This window comes from Lissotriton vulgaris, chromosome 8 (genome assembly GCF_964263255.1).
Source record: "Lissotriton vulgaris chromosome 8, aLisVul1.2, whole genome shotgun sequence".
NCBI classification, from domain to species: Eukaryota; Metazoa; Chordata; class Amphibia; order Caudata; family Salamandridae; genus Lissotriton; species Lissotriton vulgaris.
In genome coordinates, this window is record NC_141696.1 from 425605367 (window position 1) to 425621615 (window position 16249).

At 50.7% G+C, this 16249-nt stretch overlaps 2 protein-coding genes across 3 annotated transcripts in view; one reads left to right on the top strand and one right to left on the bottom strand.

Moving 5' to 3' along the window:
- The window catches only part of LOC147697124 (cytoplasmic FMR1-interacting protein 1), a 533654-nt gene that overhangs the window by 172775 nt on the left and 344630 nt on the right, over nt 1-16249 (bottom strand). The gene's annotated exons all lie outside the window — the stretch shown is intronic.
- Nucleotides 1903-16249, top strand: part of LOC147697125 (uncharacterized) — a 36190-nt gene continuing 21843 nt past the window's right edge. Inside the window, exon 1 of the mRNA XM_086933293.1 lies at nt 1903-4049. The gene's annotated coding sequence lies outside the window, so the exon portion shown is untranslated. The remainder of the gene's footprint in view (nt 4050-16249) is intronic.

Sequence of the window (16249 nt, forward strand, 5' to 3'; positions counted from 1 at the left end):
CACAAAGCCCCCCACACACACCCACACAGAGCACTCTACACACACTTACACAGCACAAGCAGGCAACAGGGGCACACGGAGGCACAAGCAGGCAACAGGGTCACGAAAACGGAGGCACAAGCAGGCAACAGGGTCACGAAAACGGAGGCACAAGCAGGCGACAGGGGGCACAAGCAGGCAACAGGGTCACGAAAACGGAGGCACAAGCAGGCAACAGGGTCACGAAAACGGAGGCACAAGCAGGCGACAGGGGCACGAAAACGGAGGCACAAGCAGGCAACAGGGGCACGAAAAAGGAGGCACAAGCAGGCGACAAGGGCACGAAAACGGAGGCACAAGCAGGCAACAGGGGCACACGGAGGCACAAGCAGGCAACAGGGGCATGAAAACGGAGGCACAAGCAGGCACACGGAGGCACAAGCAGGCAACAGGGGCACACAGAGGCACAATCAGGCAACAGGGGCACACAGAGGCACAAGCAGGCAACAGGGGCACACGGAGGCACAAGCAAGCAACAGGAGCACACGGAGGCAACTGCAGGCAGGACACTACCGGGCTGTGCCTTGGGACTGGACGCCGTGAAAATGGGGCATGTTATAGCGCTATAATTCTGTGAGTACTGACCCCCCTCCTTAAGGTGTGGAGCTCTCGGCACTGACCACTCGGCCGCCCGTAGCACAGGACACTGGTGGGTGTCATCACTGTACCAGCCCTCTCTTGGAAACTGGGAGCCCCGGCTCGTGCTGCTCTGCGGGGACAGGGTAGGTGGACAAATTCTGTCCGGGCAGCGGACGAGGGTGCGGCGGGCCTGCTGTTGCCCGGATCCTCCTGCTGAATACTGTGAGGAGCGAGGGAGCTCCGAGTGTGTGTGTGCGGCTGGTTGTGTGTGTGTGCGGCTGGCTGTGTGTGTGTGTGTGTGTGTGCGGCTGGCTGTGTGTGTGTGCGCGGCTGGCTGTGTGTGTGTGCGCGGCTGGCTGTGTGTGTGTGCGTGGCTGGCTGTGTGTGTGTGCGCACGGCTGGCTGTGTGTGTGTGCGCGGCTGGCTGTGTGTGTGTGCGCACGGCTGGCTGTGTGTGTGTGCGCGGCTGGCTGTGTGTGTGCGCGCGGCTGGCTGTGTGTGTGCGCGCGGCTGGCTGTGTGTGTGTGTGTGCGCGCGGCTGGCTCTGTGTGTGCGCGCGGCTGGCTCTGTGTGTGTGTGCGACTGGCTCTGTGTGTGCGCGCGGCTGGCTCTGTGTGTGTGCGCGGCTGGCTCTGTGTGTGTGGGTGGCTGGCTCTGTGTGTGTGTGTGTGTGTGTGTGGCTGGCTCTGTGAGTGTGTGTGCGCGGCTGGCTCTGTGTGTGTGTGTGTGACTCTGTGTGTATGTGTGGGTGCAAATGCAATAGGTCTCACATTTGCGAGAGATTAAGCTATTGCCATTGTATATGACAATGACATTTATTTATCTGTTTCCAAAACCAACACATAAATACAAATGTTGTCATTTACAATGCCAATAGCTCTAACTTTTCCAAAGGCGAAACCATTGCATTGTAAATGCTTGTTATTTAAATCCTTCAAATAGCGGAATGTTTGGCAAAGTAAGATCTACGCATTTCGGAATGCCACGATTCCTTGCTCACGATCGTGAGCAAGGAATCGTGGCATTCCGAAATGCGTAGATCTTACTTTGTTAAACATCCTGCTATTTGAAAGATTTAAATAGAGTACAAAAAGAAGGAATACAAGAGTTCGCCCCGTTTGTATCCCTCCGGCTGGAGAGATTTGTATGTATGTATATATATATATATATATATATGTATATATATATATATATATATATATATATATATATATATATATATATATATATATATATATATATATATATATATATATATATATATATTTATATTTATTGTCACTGAAAAAACAAATGTTACAGGGACGTTATAATTAGGCTCAGGCTTCACTCGTATAAAACCAGTGAAATTCAGCAGTTATAGTTAGCTGAGCTAACTATAACGCGCCCCCCTCTAACCTGCAATGCACTGCTTATGATCTCATATATTACATCACTCATGACATGCTCATTGACATCACTGGGTTATTTGGAAGGAGACCCAGGAGGCACTGTTTAATCGTGCATTTGACCTCCCAGCCTGTCGAGTGTATAATGAGACGGACGCAATATAACTTCCCAGTATACTGCTACCACGGAGAAATACCATAGTATGTGTGTATAGTCGGTCACTGACACACTGCACCTGAAACAGCTCTGTGATGTGTCCGGGTAAATACTGTGGAGTCTTTTGGGGGAAAGATACTATATAGTATTAGGTCAATTTGAATCTCGTACAAAGCGCCACAGTGAGCACCCTTGTGTGTATTTTTTTGCCGATCCCTGGGCACGAGGGGTTCTTTGCATACCCGTTGCCAAGCGTCTTCTATTTTTAAGGGAGCTCTTCAAGTGCAGATGTGTTTGTCACTTTTGGGGTGAAATTAAATTGGCAAGGAGCATCAAGATGCCACTTACTGGCGCACAGAAGATCCATTATGGTGCCTGAGGGGGAACACCACAGTGAGGAATCTGCAGTTTGAGGTTTCCCTCAGAACGGTGTGTTTGTCTACAAAGGTATTACAAAAATAGGCTAGCTATGTTGATTCAGCAGACACCTTTGGATGACTTATCCGAGTCATCTTACACTACATTAAATGTAGGAAAGCTTAGCAGGGGACTGTCCTAAAATGGGAATGCATGATGCAAGCTTGCTGCACAAAGTATGGGAAAGTCCAAAACCGTGCCGTAAACGTCCTCCAGAACCAGCAAGGACAGACTAATCCCCATATTTATATACTTGGCCTACTCTCAATGTAAGCAAATGAAAATTAGGTTCATTAGGGTTATTTATAAACAAATGATAGTAATGCAATGAAAGAATGTGGGAATACTTCCAAAAGAACAAAAGAGCCATGACTCATTGCTGAACCAGGTATTATGGGTGTTTGTCCCAAGAATGAACTAAACAAACCCTTCTATTACGTATGCAATAAATTCATTGGTTCTGTGAAGTATCCATCAGATAAAATCCCTCCCTCAGCTGGGAGGGTAATCGAGTAGCATTAGGGATTACATAATAATATTTGCCACGATGAACAGGGAGCCCATATACAGAAGGCACTCCATGGACACGTGGGCAATGAAACCCTTCACCAGAGGGAAGAGCTGGCAGGCAAAAACTGTTCATAACGAGATATTACAACAAAATCCCTGCCGCTTACCCAGATACCCACTAATACACATCCCCAAATAAAGACTCAAAAAAAAAAACAGAACATAAACATACAGTGAGCTACCACAACTAAAAAAATCAGATTTACTGCAATGCGTTTTTCAGATTTTGTCTTAGTTCGTCTCATCCGCATCTACTTTACCACCACACGACACTCAAACACCTAAAAACGACACAAATTCCAAGCAGCTTGTGAGTGGTGGATTAACGACTCACTACTAATGCTGCAAAGGTCTTCCATACAACGCTGGCCCTAGTAATACATCTGAGGAGGCTGCTTAATTAACGCAATGATTAAAAGGAAACATTTAATGCATGAGTGAGCGCTTAATCGCTCTAAGGGGCTTTTCTTCTTCGAATCATACTCGTCCATGAGGAAAAGTGTGCGTGCTCGGATATCACGGCAGCCCCCTAGTTAGAGCATCTGAGCATCAGTATCAAGCGCAGAAGGGAGGGGGTGAGGGGACAGGACACATCTGGAGGGCTGTGGCAGTGTAGTATCCACGACTGAGAGAGTCTGCCATCATTCTACGGCAACAGAACGACTCGACAACATGTGCTCACGGACAGAGCCAGGGAGCAGAGTCGGGGGTATCGTCGCTCGTGGCTGACAGAACTGCACGCGCTGTGGAGGGAGGACGTACCACCCCCGACGTGCAGTGAGGGGAGAACGTGGAGCAGACGTGCAGAGAGACCAACGGAAGCTGCTACAAAAGATACGCCCGCACCCCCGCAACAGCAAGAACCTAACAACAGGTGGCAATCCGAACAGGAATACAAGGTGAGGCTGACTTCATCTTTTTCAAGTCGGCATTTTGAAACATATTTCAGTCACTTTAGAAACGATAAGCAGCGTCTTTAAACATCTTGCGTTTATATTTCCCCAGTGGCTGTATTCTGTTCGATAACTATTGAGGCACAAAAACTAATGGCAATTCGCCCAAAAAAACTGCCGGCTATAATTACTTTTAGTACATGAGCATCATTTGATCAGGAACTGGGGAAACAGGTTCGAGTCCCAGCATAGGCCCAACATCCTGGGCAAATCGTTTATTCTACCAAAGTGTCAAAAAAGTGACTCTGACCTTGTGTGGTGTAATCTGGTGCTCGTGTAAAATGCTATTACGGCCTAGCACCTATTTCCCCCTATATAAAACTGCAGATAATAAACGAAAACACGTCGGGAGTAGCCAAGACATGCGAGTTAATGACAAGAGACCTCTGACCAGTTCCTTTGTTAAAATGCATATTTAATCACAATATCAAATTCCTTTCTCCCCCAGACCCTATCCCCAATGTTGTAGCGTTTAAATTGAACTATATTCCCTTTTGTGGTCACAATTTAACATTTGAGACAACGAATCACTTCTGAGGTACAGGGTGCAGTATTCAGAATGCTTATTCTTTTCTCGTGCCGCCATTAGACCGGCTTGCTACATATTTCTTTTATAGAGGATTACTATGACCTATTCACTTCCATGAAGACTGGTACAGCAAAGCCACTAAATCCAGTGCACATCCATCCAACAGTTGGCAGTCATGCATCAGTTTTCTTAACAACATACCTTTAAGCAGGATTCCACCACATATAGTTCTGTACAAGTCATGTTATGTAATTCAGACAGCTGTGGAGGAACACACTTCAGATGGGGCTAGATAAACAACCAGGGGTTATAATTTTGCCAAAACACCTCTTAGAGTTAGGGCACAAGTTGCATGTTTGCCAAACAGCTTTTTTTAATGCACTGACTTCAGGACAAAGTATAGGTGTGTGTGGGTGGGTGGCGGGAGTATCCGTGGGGTGACAATGGTGGTGGGTGGGTGTTGGTGTGTGTGAAGAATACTGAAAAGGAGATGAAAATAAGGTGAATATTTCTCTAAGAGCAGAAGATAGGGTCAAACACATTTTATGCTTGAGACACAAGTATATAACACAGGTACACATTTCAGCTTCTAGTGCCACAAAGGCTTGTATGAAAAATGCTTTAGGTAGATTCATACTAGATTTTGTTAACTAATCATAAATACCTGGCATTCACTCTTGAATCTGAAAGAGAGCTGCAATTAATGTGGTTTTGTTGTTTGGGGGTCAGAATGGACTACTGGTCATGTATAGGTGGAAGTGCAGGGTAGAGAAGAAGTGGGTACAGAGACAGGGTGGTCTTAAAGAAGAATTACCTGGGGAAGCTGGGAGGGTTTAGGCAGGGGAGCATAGAGCAGGTTAAGAGGACTATAGAGCTGAAAAAAGGGAAATGCTAATAAAGTGTACGCTTTAATAAAAGCTTAATCACTATGTTGAATGATACAATAAAACACCTCAATAACATTTGATATCACACCATAAATTACTAATTAAACTTACCACAAGCACTGTGCTTTCAAGAAATCTGTTGGCACCTCTTAGTTACAGAGGATAACGTACAAGGATCTTTTTCAATAAAATTGCCAAAACAATAGCCTACTTTATTATCCTGCACCACAATCCACATATACTCCTTTTGAGCAGATGATCACAATCACTACCTTTAAAGTATCTGCACTCTAAAATGGATTATTACTTTTGAATTAAAATTCTCTCTGATGCACATTAATTTGCATGTATATGTCTAAATTTGCACTAAAGTAGCGAAAGATAGTTTCTTACATATCAAATACATGCACTTTACAACTCAAATTTGTACCAACTAATCATGGTTAAAATAAAAAAAGTACAATGCCCTTTGTAATCCGAATCCTTGTTTTAGGAATATAGGATGAATACAATGTCTCTTCATCTTACGCAGAGAGTTTTAGGGGGCAAAACAAGTGAGGTAATGTTTCAGCCCTACACACACACACACACATACACAGCTTCCCACGTATTTGAAAAACCCATTAAAATGAGACCTAGATTAGAAAACTCTTCAATCCAATTAAAAAACTGATCAAGTAAGAAGCGTTTAGGAGTAACAGATTAATTTAATATAACATACAAATATGGGATATTATGGCTGATAAGTCCTTCATTGAAATGAGAGATTCATTAACATAACGATCTTAAACTGTTGATATTGGACTGCTCTAGATTTCCATCAAAATAGATCATTCAAATCACTCGCAAAGAGCAGGGGAGAAACTTCTGAAGGGAGGGAGAGAAGGATCCGAGCACCACGGTGAAATGTCAGGCAAAGGAAGGAAAATGCTACTTACTAGTATGCATTTGTTCTTGGCATGTAGGGCTGCAGAGCCACACACTATTGCATAGACCACCATCTGGTGGTGGGCCCGGATGATTGCACGTTGTTGTTGTCTTGGAAGAGTCTTTGTCTGTTGGATGACTCCTCCTGTAGATCGTTGTGTGCATGGGCATCGACTCCATCTTCTGATTGTTTTCGCCATTGGGGAAATGATGGAGTTGTACGAGTATAGAGATGGATGTCCATCTAATTAAGATATTACCGGAACAGATATAGGTAGCCGGGAAGGAAGGTGGGTGTGTGTGGCTCTGCAGCCCTACATGCCAAAAACAGATGCATACTGGTAAGTAGCATTTTCCGTTCGAGGCATATGGGCTGCAGACCACACACTATTGCATTGATTGTACAGCAGTTTTCTCCCTTAGCAGCGACCACTCGTATCTGTTGCAGTAGTTTGAAATAATGTTTTGAGTACAGCCTGGCCCACACTAGCTTGTTGATTTGCCTGCACATCTACACAGTAGTGTTTTGTAAATGTGTGGGGTGTAGACCATGTAGCTGCTTTACAGATATCATCTAGGGGTATATTTCCAAGGAATGCCATAGATGCCCCTAATTTACAGGTGGAATGAGCCCTAGGGGGAATAGATATAGTGCGTTTTGCTTTTTGGTCACAGATTTGAATACACTTAACAATCCACCTTGCAATGCCCGATTTTGAAATGGGATTACCTTTGTCTGGAGGAGAAAAGGACACAAACAATTGTTTTGTTCTATCGTTGTAGAAGAGGAGCGCTTTTTTTTACATCTAATGTGTGTAGTGCTCTTTCCGCAACTGCTTGTGGCTGAGAAAAGAATACTGGCAACTCAATAGATTGGCTGAGGTGGAACGGTGAAATGACTTTTGGAAGGAATTTGGGGTTTGTTTTAAAAACCACTTTGTTGTGATGGAGTTATATAAATGGTTCTTGAATTGTTAATGCCTGGATCTCACTTACTCTTCTGAGTGAGGTAATAGCAACTAAAGAAAGCAACTTTCCATGTAAAGAACTTTAACTCACACTTACGTAATGGTTCAAATGGAGGACCCATAAGTCTAGTGAGAACAATATTTAAATTCCATACCTGAGAGGGTGGTATTCTGGGAGGAATTAATATGTTGAGTCCTTCCATAAACGCTTTGATGGCAGGTACTCTAAACAATGACAAATGCTGTCTGTTTTGAAGGTAGGCTGCAGTAGCAGCAAGATGTAACCTGATTGATGCGTACGCTAAAGTACATTTTTGTAGATGGAGCAGGTAGCATATGATGTTTTGTATGGAAACATCTAATGGGTTAATGTTCTTATTTGTGCAATACACAACAAACCTTTTCCATTTGGCTGCATAGCATGCTCTAGTGGTAGCGTGTCTCGCTTCTTTTATGACATTCATGCAATCAGGTGGAAGATTGAGGTATCCAAATTCTAAGACCTCAGGAGCCAAATCGCTAGATTGAGCTGCATTGGGTCCGGATGCATGATCTCTCCATGGTTCTGTGTCAGCAGATGTGGAGAGAGTTTTAATTTTTGATGTGAAACTACTGAGAGCTCTAGTAGTGTGGTGTACCATGGTTGTCTTGCCCACGTTGGTGGTATGAAAATCAATGTGAGGGAATGTTGCTGTAGCTTGCGTTCCACTAAAGGAATTCGTGGGAGAGATGGGAAAGCGTACGCAAATTTGTTTGACCAACTTATCCATACCGCATTGCCTTTGGACAATGGGTGTGGGTATCTGACGACGAAGCTTGGGCATTTGGAGTTGCGGTGTGTGGCGAATAGATCTAACTCTGGTTGGCCCCAATTGTAAAAGAGCAGTTGAAGAACTTGAGGATGAAGTTCCCACTTGTGTATCTGTTGTCTTTGACAAATTAATAGATCTGCAACTTGTGAACTCCTGGTAGATATTCTGCTAACAAAGATTTTTTGAGGAATGGCCCACCTCCATATGCTCTGCGCCAGCCGGGAGAGCTGTGAGGAATGTGTTCCTCTTTGTTTTTGAATGTAATACATGGCTGTCATATTGTCTGTACGGACTAGTACCGCCTTGCTTGATAAGTGATGTTGAAACGATTTTGAGCTGTAAAAATTGCTAACAACTCCAGGTGATTTATGTGGAGTAGCTTTTGTTGCGGTGTCCATGTACCCTGTACTGTGTGTTCTTCTAAATGCGCTCACCATCCTGTGAGAGATGCGTCTGTGGTTAGCACCACTTGTGGAACAGGCTCTATGAACGGCCGGCCCTTGGAAAGGTTTTTGGTGTTCCACCACTGCAGAGAGCAATATGTCCGGTCGTCTACCACCACCAGATCTGTTATTTGTTGCTTAGCCTGATTCCATGGACTGGCTAAGCACTCTTGTATGGGGCGCATTTGTAGTCTTGCGCATGGTACTATGAAAATGCAAGATGTCATCATTCCAATTAATTGCATGAACACTCGAGCTGGTAGTGAGTGTTGTGGCTGGAATTTTTAGGTTTAAAGTATTTTATTAAGGCATAAAAAAGAACACGGGGAGGGGAGCAGGAAGTCAGGTAAACATACAATACAAGAAGCAAAACGTTGCAGCGAGTCAGAAGGAAAAGAGGGAGACAGGGTGCCCCAGAGGGTAACAAGGCAAAGACATAGGCAATAAGGCATTGTGTACGATCCCCCTGTAGGCCCCCACTCCCTAGGCAAGGTCAAGCCAAAATAACACTCCGCGACACAGTGAAAGAGAAGCATACCGTTCCACCAGCCCCTCGACCCCAGAAGGGAAGGAGAAAGAAAAGCAAGGAAAGAAAGAAGAGAAAACAATACCCCAACATCCCCGTCCGAAAGTCAGCATTAGAAGCATATAACTCCACTTCCCACCCCCAGCCCTCGGCCCCCAATCCGCACATTCACTCCGCCGCTGGCGCCGGCGGCGTCAGCCTAAGGAGGCGCAGGTACCGTGGACACGTAAGCTCGCGAAATTCCGTGGACAGCAGTGCCAAAAAGGGATGCCAGAGCTCCTCAAACTGGTCAACATTCCCAGCCACCGTTAGCGATATCTTCTCCATGCCCAGTACCTGCCAGAGCCTATGCAACCAACCAGTGATAGAGGGGGCAGTGGGGGTGCGCCAAAGTACCAGTATATTCTGGACGGCGGAGCCTAGCGCAATCGCAATCTGCCTGCCCCTGCGGGATTTCAGCGGGTACATCAAATCATTGGGGAGGCCAAGCAAGACATACGCGGGGAAGCGCGGAAGCTCGATCTCAAAATGCCTGTCCACCTCATCTAAGACTTCCTTCCAGTAGGCCGACAGCACCGGGCACTCCCAGAGAATGTGCGTGAGGGTACCCTCCTGTCCGCAGCCGCGCCAGCAACCCTTATCGCCTATTTTGCGCATCTCGTAGAGCCGCTCCGGGGTGTAGTACCAATAGGTGGACACTTTAGTGAAGGTTTCCGTCAGCCCAGTGTGGTACGCAGAGTGCCTCGCCTGATATGCAATCTTGTCCCACTCCTTGTGGCTCAGGGTCCTGCCCAGTTCCCTGTGCCAGCGCTCCCTCCCTGGGTTATGGTAATGAAACGGCGGGGGATCGGAGAAACTTATACAAATCAGTGATGAGTTTGGCGTCCGAGGCCCGGGTTACCAACCATCGCTCAAAGGGCGTAATCGAACGGGCGGCAACGTCACGCACTGGGGGTTGAAGAGCCCAGTGGCGGACTTGCATGTAACGCAGTCTGTCCCCCTCCGTCAGGCCAAACTCCTGTCGGAGCTGCTGGAAGGGGAGCACGCCCTCCGGCCCGTAGATCTGGAAAAGCGCCCTACATCCCGCGCTCACCCAGTGGGAAAAGGCCCCCGGTTCCAGACCCGGGGTGAAGTCCGGGTTGCCAGCAATGGGAGTGAACGGCGATGGAAAAGTGGTGAGCTCCCGAAGCTCACACACCGCGTCCCACACTCTTAGCGGGACCCGGGTGATAAAGGAAGCGTAGAGATTAGGTGGTCGATGGATGCGCCGCAGGAACGGGACCTCCTGGAGGGTACGGCCTGCAACTGCCTGGTCTTGAAAGAGCCAGTGTTTGTCCGATTCCCACCGGCTCCACTCCACCAGGTACCGGAGCTGCACCGCCTGGAAGTACTTCCGGAGGTCCGGGACTCCGAGACCTCCCGCCTCCGGGGCAAGCATGGAGAGGACCCGCTTCATCCGAGGTTTACGGCCCTGCCACACAAAGCGGGAGATGTCTGCCTGCGCCTGCCGTATCCAACCCACGGGGGGCTGAAGAGGCAGAGCGCGAAAAAGATACAGGATCTGGGGTAGTATTGTCATCTTCACCGCCGCAATACGGCCTAGCCACGAAAGTAGGCCCTTGTTCCATCGGCCGAGTTCCTCCTTGATCTTTTTGCCCAGAGAGGAATAGTTAGCCGCGACCATAGCAGGCAGGGAGGGGGCAAGCAAAATGCCCAGGTAAGCCACCGTGGAGGAGGACCACTGCATAGGGAAGAGACTTTGAAGGTCCCGCCTGGTGTCGGCAGAAAGCGACACATCCAGCGCAGCCGACTTGGCCATATTCATTTTAAAGCCCGCGACGCGGCCAAAAGCGTTCAGCTCCTGGACGCAGGCAGGGAGTGACCGCTTGGGGTCATCTAGGGTCAGCAAGACATCGTCCGCGTATAAGCTAACAGTGTGTGTGTATTGCCCCATCTTCACCCCAATAGCGTCCGGGTTGTCGCGGATCCTCTGCGCAAACGGCTCCATATAAAGGGCAAAGAGGAGCAGCGAGAGGGGGCAACCCTGTCTCGTGCCTCGCTCAATGGCGAAGCTGCCGGAGCTGTGTCCACTGACACGCACTGACGCGGACGGTCGCCTGTAGCAGTTAAAGACCATAGTGCGGAACTTCTCGCCGATCCCCAGTTTCCCAAGAACCAGCTCGAGATATGGCCAATGAACCCTATCAAAGGCCTTCTCCGCGTCGACTGATAGAAGCATCCGCTCCCCCGGGACGCGTGAGGCCTTTTCCAGCACGTGCGTCACCCTCTTCGTGTTGTTTGCCGTCTGCCTACCGGGTACAAAACCGGCCTGATCCGCCTCCACCAAACCTGGTAGGTGTAGACCCAGTCTGGCCGCCAAGATTCCGGTATAAAGCTTGAGGTCCACATTTAGGAGCGAAATGGGTCGGTACGAGCCGCACAAGGTCCGGTCCTTCCCCGGCTTGGGGATAACCGACACAGTCGCCGAGAGGAGGTCCGGTGGAATGGCACCCGGTTCGGAGAAGGAATTGAACAAGCGGGCCAGGAGAGGAGCAACAGTGGGACAGAAGGTCTTGTAGAACAAGGCCGTGTAGCCATCCGGACCCGGGGCTTTACCATGCTTCAGCCGCGCGATCGCGGAGATGACCTCCTCCACGTGAATGTCCCTCTCCAGGTGGTCCGCCTGGGAGGGGTCCAAGGCCGGGAGGGTCACGGAATCCAAATAGGCCTCAGCCTCTCCCGGTGGGGAAGGCTCTGAAGCGTACAGTGCCTCGTAAAAGGAGCGAAAGGAATCTGCCACCTCCGCGTCACCGGAAACCGGGATCCCACCCACTCCCACCAGCTCCTTCACCACATTGCGTTGCTGCGCGGCCCTGAGCCTATGGGCCAGGAGCTTACCGCACCTGTCCCCGCCGGTGTAAAAGGCATGTTTCAGGCGCAGCGCTGCGTACTCCGCCCGATCCAGATCCAACGCAGAGAGGAGTTTCCGTGCCGCCTTCAGTTGCTTCCAAACACGAGGAGCCCCCGTACGGCGGTGGACCTGCTCAAGCTCCCTAACCTGCGCTGTCAGTTCCTCCCTCTTGCGCTGGCGTTCCCTGTTTTCCGCCGAGGAAATGGAGATAAACTCTCCCCTGACGACTGTTTTCAAAGCAGCCCACTGCGTAGCCAGGGACGTGTCAGAGTTGTTATTGTGGGTCAAGTAGTCCTGGATGACCTCCTCCACCCGCTTCACTACCGATTTCTTATGGAGAAGCGTGTCTCGGAGCCGCCACATCCCTCTGGAAGGGGGGGCCGCCGGCCACGCAAAGACTCCGGAAACCGGCGCATGATCGGACAGGGACAAGACCCCGATGTCCGCCGCCATGGCGGCCGAGCGAAGCGGGCCGCTCACCAAAAGATAATCCAACCGCGAATAAGTGCGGTGTGCGTGGGAGAAATAGGAGTAGTCCCTATCGGTGGGGTGCATGGTGCGCCAGAGGTCATGCAGGTCCAACTCCGCAATCTGGTCCTGTACCGCCTTAGAAAGCTCCCCTGTCTGCGGGAAGCGCTGGGCTGACCTATCTAAAGTGGAGTCGAAGACCATATTCAGGTCTCCCCCCAAGATGATATGGCGATCGGGCGAGGCAGTAACGTCCACCAACACCGATTCCAGGAAACGATCCTGGTGGTCGTTTGGGCTGTAAACCGAACCAACCGTAAAGGCAACACCACCCAAGCGCATGCGATACACTAAAAGTCTCCCCTTCTGCTCAGCATGTTTATACAACACCTCCCCCCTAAAGGAGCTGGCTAGGAGAATGGCCACCCCAGCGGTCTTAGTCGCAGCAGAGGAAAAGAGTTGCGTGGGGAACTTAGCAGAGCGCAACCTATGGCAATCCCTGGAAAGTAAATGGGTCTCCTGCAGGAGGCAGATATCCGCGCCTGCGACCCCTCCAACAGGGAAAGGATCGCCCTACGTTTCACGGGGTTATTCAGACCCTTAACATTAAGGGTCACAACTTTCAGGGGTGGCATCGCCTCCGGGGAAACAACGCGCTATGCCGCAGGCGGGAGATCAGCGGAGGGGGCGCGCGGGGTAGGGGTGCAGGGAAGGCCAAAAGCGGCATCGTACACGTTCGGACAATTTCAGACGGGACCCCCCCCCACAACAAACCAACAGTGAAACCCCCCCAAAACCCCCTTAAGGCAACCAGCCAAAACAAAAAGCAGAAAACAACACCCCATAGTCTCAGTCCGGCCCAAATGGGCGAGTCTGCAGAAAATAGTCAAGTGGACGTCCAGCCACACACCACCCCCCTCGCCCCCCCAGCCCCAGCCCAGCATCGTCAAAGCTAAGAGCCTCTCCCCCCGGAGAAAAATTAGGCCGTTAAGGCCACACCAGTAGATTCAGGCAAGTTCCTGGCCGCAGTCCTCAGGGCCTCCGCCATTTCAGATCTGATGGTGGGCGAGTCTGGACGACTCGCCGGTGCTGACGATGGGCGCCTTCTCGACCTCCGTCGGCCCCGCCGCTCGGGGCGCCTCCATGCGGGTGTAGCCCCTTCCTCCTCCGTAGCCGTAAGACCCAGCACTCCGCAGACATCCTGTAAGGAGCGAAGCTGATGCAGCACCCCATTCCATCGAAAGATAAGACGGAAGGGGTGACCCCAGGAATAGGCTGTCTCGTGCTCTCGCAGAAAGTCCGTAGCGATGCGGAAGGACCTGTGCTTCTGTAGTGTGATGGCGGACAGGTCCTGATAGAGCGCCACAGGTCTATCTCGGAAGGTCAGTGGCTGCTTCCTGCGGGCCTCTGTCATGATGCGCTCCTTTAGGGGGAAATCCGGCAAGAATGCCAGGATATCAGGCGGGGGTGCCGATGGCTGGCGTTGGCGGCCCACCCTATGTGCCCTGTCAATGCGGATTGGGAAGTCCGCTCCTTCCCCCAAGATGTCGCGGAACAGGCCCTGCAGGTAAGCCACCAGGTCCGCACCTTCATCCGCGGATGAAACACCCGCACCCGGATGTTGTTCCGCCTGGACCTGTTCTCGAGGTCCTCCGAGTGGGCCTGGAGCTCAACACATTGCTCCCGGAGGCGGAGGACATCCTGCTGGAGGTGGGTTATCTCCTCATCGCTGCGTTGAGCCGCCGTCTCCACAGCATCGACCCGCTCGCCCAGGCCCTCGACCTCCCTGCGCACCTCCCGGACCTCTCCAGCCACCTCGGTCTTAAGAGTTTGAAAGTCCTCCTTGAGGGAGCTGAATAGGTCCTCCATGAAGGACCGCGTGACCGGCGGCTCGCCCACAGTTGCGTCCGTTGATGCCCGGGAGGCCCCCGGGGACGGCTGCGTCCTGTCGCGTAGTTGCTGGGACCTGCCGAGCATTTCCGGCAGAGTGCGGTCTCCTCGCGCTGCGCCTCGTCGTCCAGTCATCTTGGGGCTCGGCAAAGCCCAGGGTCAGTTGCTGTAGGCGAGCTCCGCCCCTCGTGGGCACCAGATGTGAGGCCTTCGCCGAAGACAAGGGTAGTGCGTCACAGGCGACAAAATGGCGGTCTGGGCAAGACGGCCCCCGGGCCAGTAGGACAGGCAGCAACGTCCGAAGTGTAGGCCTCCTGCTTTGTGCTCCCAGGGAGGGCAGCAGATGAGTTGGTGCCAGAACCAGCCGAGGCTCCCGTGCGAGAAGGACGCGGGCAGGGATCACTGTGCTCAGCCACACAAAGACAAGATGGCGGGAGGGTGGGACCCAAGAAGGCAGCCCGGGCCAGCAAGTCCATAGGCGAGTCTCAAATGGTAACGGGTCCGGAGAGCATGAAACCAATGCCCTCCTCCACCACCAGTTGATTTGTCCGGCTCGGGCACTGCTCGAACTCCGCCATCCAGCGCCTCCAGGCGCGGAGTTCGCAAGTCGTCACCCTTCGAGGCCCCGGGTAGGGGGGGGAACCGCCGGTGCCGGGCTAAGGTCCGTCGTCCAGCAATGGTGCCCTCCGCCAGGGCACCGGCCAGGGAGCCACCTCACTCCGCGGAGTCCGTCTAGTCCGCTCCCCCGGGATCACAGGCTGTCCGCTGTTCAGCACTCGGGCCAGCCGAGGCGTGCGGACAGCGCCGCACTACGCTCCGCCTCCAAGCTCTTCTCCTCGGGGCGACCCGGGCTCCACTCCTCGGAGCGATCTCAGAATGAACTTCTCGGGAACTTCCCCCGGGGCCACAGAGGCCAAAGTGGCACCAAAATGTGCCCCACGAACTCCGGCACAGTCCTCTCACCCGCGATGCAGCCGCGGGGGGAGAGAAGCGCAGAAATCGGGGCTCAAGCGGAGCTGGGCCGGAGGAGCTACGGGAGGAAGCGTCCGCTCACCCCGCCATCTTGGCCACGCCCCTGACTGGAATTTTTGTATAAGAGCTTGCATACTTTGTATTCTTGTTGGATTGGGGTATGCAATTGCTTTGGAGGTATCTATTGTGGCACCTAGTAGTGTTGAGACAGGGATGTTTAGTGGTGTGACTTCTTTTGATTTACTGTGAATCCTAGATATGGGAAGACATGAATGTTGTCCCTTCTTAAGTGTGCTGCTACTACTGCTAGACACTTTGTGAACTCTCGAGGTGCTGTAGTTACTCCGAAAGGGAGTACTTTGAATTGGTAATGTTGACCTTCTAGTACAAATCGAAGGTACTTTCTGTGAGATTGATGGATAGGAATGTGGAAGTAGGCATCCTTGAGATCTAATGTGGCAAGGAAGTCTCCTTGTTTTAACAGCGGCAGAACCTGTTGTAGTGTGAACATATGGAAGTGGTCAGATTGTATGTACAGGTTTAGGTGCCTTAGATCTAGTATAGGTCTGAGGAACCCATCCTTATTGGGTATGGGAAGGTATAGGGAGTAAACTCCTGTGTTTTGATGGTGTTTTGGGACTGGTTCTATTGGATTCTTTTGTAGTAGAGATGCAACATCTTGTCTTAGGAGTGTGAGATGCTCCTGTGACATGGGACGTTGTATGGGTGGTATTGTTGGAGGAGTGGAAGTGAACTCCAGGCAATAGCCTGACTGAACTATTTGTCTTACCCACCTGTCTGTGGTGATGGAAT